Here is a 3,598-nt window from a genome sequence, read left to right as displayed (position 1 = left end):
CTCTACCCACACCCGCCAGTCCTTTTACTCTCTCTTCGGGGCTCCCATAGCAAGGTATAATCCAAGAGGTTGGGTACCTCAAGGATCCTACCCATCATCGCCTCTAGTCCTCTTGACTATAGCGCGATGTCTCCACACCTCTTCTCTAGAGGTACATGTGCACTCCCTATAGTCCCTAGCATGCCCTAGAACACTACGACATGAGCACTAGTGCATTAACTATGCTAAAAGGTCACTTTCTTGTAAATTTGACCATGAATATCTCTTTTACAAATCAATATTTCTTAGCTCTATTTACATTAGTGGTTTGATAAGAACATTTCTACAGACTCTTCAATGAATTTCTTAGAGTTTTTACATTTATGCGTTTTGACAAAAAAGGGCTAAAATTTTGTAGGTTTTAACCCCATACAGAAATTACCTCCATACGAATTCTAAAACATATAAAATAAACAATGCGAGAGCATAACACATAAAACACATATACATAGAGATTTTCCCCTAGATCCCAAAATCGGGACTACCAGCTTGATTTTTCATTATGTTCCTTTCAATGTTACAATACATATTTATACATGCCGAAGCATCTAATGCCATGGACCAAAAAAACATTGCGTCCAAAACCATGGACCGAAAATCATCGCGTCGAAAACCATGTGCAAAAGACATGCACAAAACCATAGGTAGGTCCGCCCAACCTAATATAGGTTCCAAAACCAAAATTTTCTGGGGCACTGCCCCGGACCCCATAGAGTGGGGTTACCTGCACCCATCAAACCCCCTGTCACACCCCCCCCCCCAACCCCCTCTACGCAATCAACACAATGAAGGGGGGGCTCCACCCCCTTTCTAACCCAGTTAATTACGTGGGCTAGTCATGGAAAGAATATAACACAACCCAACACTCTCCCACTTGTTGTTTTATTTCCACATGGGCCACAAGAGAGCTTAGTCACTTATCCAACCCTGCAATGCCCATTGTTTCTCTACACCAAGAGAAATTCTCAGAGCTCATAGATTTTGTCAATGCATATGCAGTATTCTTCAAAGTGTCCACCTTTACCAGCAACACCTTTTTTTCTTCTATCATATCCCTCACAAAGTGATATTAAACATCAATGTCCTTTGTCTTCGAATGGTAAGCAGGGATCTTTGCCAAGAAAATTTCACTTTGGCTGTCAGAGTCTATCCTTATAGCTCCCTGTGCTAGCCCCATACCTGAACACAATCTCTACAACCAAACTGCTTCCTTGCTTGCATGAGTGGCTGCCATGTATTCTTCCTCTGTAGTTGATAGTGCCACTACAAATTGTTTCTTACTCATCTAGCTGACTACACCTCCAAATAGGTTAAACACATACCCACTTGTAGATCTTCTCTGACTAGATCTCCAGCCCAGTCCGCATCAACAAATCCATGGATATCCAAAACTATGTGCAATCCTCGTCTTCCTTGGCAGCAAAAACCATAATCACTAGTGCCACGCAAGTACCTGAAAACCGGCTTCACTGATGTCCAATGCTCCTTCCCTGGTTTTGACATAAACCTACTCAATACTTACACTGCATGTGCAATGTCTGGTATAGTAAAGACCATCGCATACATCAAGCTACCGACTACACTTGCATATGGAACACGGGATATATCCTCTTCCGCTTCTTGTGTCTTAGGACACTGTTCAGCAGATAGCTTTAGACCTATAGGAATAGGAACCTTCACCGGTTTAATATCCTGCATATTAAACCTCTACAATATTGTCTCTACATACTTCCTCTGGTTTAACCAGAGCTTCCTCTTTGCCCGATATCTTTGAATTTCCATGCCCAACATATAGTTTGCAGCACCAAGATCTTTCATGTCGAATTTGGAGGACAATTGGGTCTTCAAATCCTGGATAATTTCTTTGTCATTTCCAACCAATAACATATCATCCACATACAAAACAAGATAAATAACACGGTCACCAATTAATTTAAAATACACACAGTGATCTGCTTTGCTTCTGGTGAAGCCAAGTACCCATATAAATGTATCAAATTTATGATACCACATCCTTGGTGAATGTTTTAACCCATACAAAGAATTCTTTAACTTGCATACTAGTTCTTTCTTACCCTTCACCACAAAGCCTTCAAGTTGCTTCATGTAGATCTCCTCTTCCAGATCCCTGTGAAGAAATGTTGTCTTCACATGCATCTTTTCTACCTCAAAATCAAAAGCAGCGGCAACAGATAAAAGTAATCTGTTGGGTCCCCATAATACTTGTGATTACCCCATTACTATTGTAGTTATACCCCTTATTAATATTGTTGTGCCCCCATAGCCCCCATATTGTTATTACTGTGCCCCATAGAATACCTATATTGTTATTTTTGTGGCTTTATATTATTATTGTTAGGTCGGCTGGATTATATTGTGACTCCTTGACTCCTATATATAGAAAGGAGGTTTTGTCATTTGAATCATCCAAGAATTGTTCATTTATGTAATGTAAAGGAGGTTGCTCCCTCGAAGAGGCTAAATTCTAAGGCATTGATCTATCTTTTCTATCTTTTCTTGAGCTGGTTTCATAACATTTGGTATCAGAGCTTTGGATTCTAGGGTTTCGCTGCTCCAAACAGGTCATCGTGGAATTTTCGCTATAACTTTGTTTCTGCGACGTTTAAAAAGTTTCAAAAAAAACCCATTTTATAAGAAATAGCGTTGAATCTCGGGTCTGAATTTTATATATTTTCATGCTAAATTTGTGGAGATATGATCTAAGGAAGTTGGTCTTTTTGCAGACTCTTGAATTACATTCCAAACATGTGACCTAGGGAAAATCGTCATAACCATCTTTCTGAGCATCGGATTGAAATTTCACAAGAAGGTACAGAAAGAGGACGGACTTTTTTTTTCTTGTATATATTTTTCAGAGTCAAAGGTTGAAACAGTGATGCGTGGCACTTCATACAAGTTCGCTCTACTGAACTAGTCTATAATCAGGTCACTGCGGGAGATTGTGCATAACTCTTTCTTGGAGAATCCAATTTGGATCAGACTAGTGGCATTGGAAAGAGGACACAGAAGGCTAATAAAGATCACAATTCTAGAACTAGATGATTCGCAATTACATAGATACATCAGATTCAATATCAGGCTTCTACAAAGTGAAAAAAGGTGTGTAGTTTTTTTTAAAATTTTGCGTAAGCTTGGTTTGAAGGAATTCAAAGGGCATAGTAAAGCATTATTATCGGTAATTGATGCCCCGAGGAAAGAAAATGCAAACACCTAGTAAGCAACCTGAAAGCTCTAGCATGACTTATGAAGAAGAGGAAGAAATCTAACATGATATAGCAAAATTACGAGACCAAGTGCACAAGTGTCACTTGCACAAAAAGGAACAGGATCTAAGATGGATGGTTTAAAGAAAGATGTAGAAGCTAAGATGGATGGTTTAAAGAAAGGCTTAGAAGCTAAGATGGACGATTTGAAGATAGATTTGAAGACAAACATGGAAGAATTGAAGAAGTTGCTACAAGAAAGGGTCACTAATGGTGAAAGGGTAGTAAAGGAAACTCATGATGAGAACAAAAGAAATGTTAATCATGATTCCATA

The sequence above is a fragment of the Pinus tabuliformis genome, chromosome 1_2 (genome assembly GCF_031772625.1).
Source record: "Pinus tabuliformis cultivar Carrire ecotype Pingquan chromosome 1_2, CPIR1, whole genome shotgun sequence".
NCBI classification, from domain to species: Eukaryota; Viridiplantae; Streptophyta; class Pinopsida; order Pinales; family Pinaceae; genus Pinus; species Pinus tabuliformis.
This window is presented reverse-complemented; position numbering follows the sequence as displayed.